The sequence below is a fragment of the Penaeus monodon genome, chromosome 31 (assembly GCF_015228065.2).
Source record: "Penaeus monodon isolate SGIC_2016 chromosome 31, NSTDA_Pmon_1, whole genome shotgun sequence".
Classification (NCBI taxonomy): domain Eukaryota; kingdom Metazoa; phylum Arthropoda; class Malacostraca; order Decapoda; family Penaeidae; genus Penaeus; species Penaeus monodon.
This window is the reverse complement of record NC_051416.1, coordinates 36,951,139-36,951,860: the sequence shown is the minus strand read 5'-3', so window position 1 is coordinate 36,951,860 and position 722 is coordinate 36,951,139.

Here is a 722-nt window from a genome sequence, read left to right as displayed (position 1 = left end):
GGGGGGGGTTATGATTTAGCTGTAAGTTTAGCGTTATTCCAGTACAAAGTTTCCAACATGATTATCTGATGATTTATACAACAAATGTTATATGTTGAAAGCCAGAGTTTTACTTCTTGTTGATCAATCAGAACCTTTTCTTCTAGTTATGTTTTTTATTATATATCAAATTACCTAAATTACATATTGATTTAACTTTTAAGATATAATGTTTGTCAGTTTGGTGTTTCTTCTCAGTGACGAACAATTGGCATTTCCCTTGAAGGAATTAATCTTCTTAACTAGTTCCAATTATTTTGACACATTTTTTCTTTTGAGGAATCTTCCTAGTGGCAGGTTGTGTTTCTTAAAAGTCTAACAATACTTCACTGTTAATTTTTGCATTACTTGTTGGCCGTTACCAGAGGGCACGGTGTATTTCTTTTTTATAATACATTTATAGATCTGCACTATTGTTTCATATATTTTCAGATATTTGCTGCATCCCTTGATGAAATATTCAACTGTGATAAAATTTATAGTATTGCTGACTTGTGAAAAAGTGATATATAGAGAGAGTTTTAAAGATCTTAGAATGTTCAATTTCAATTGTTGAGATTTTTATTTAGATTTTGTTGAATGATTCAACTTTAGCAAATCCAAAAAGATAGTTGTATGAAGACAGAAATGAATAGATATAAGAGTATCATAGAAATGAAAAGTGACTAATAGTCTCAATTTGA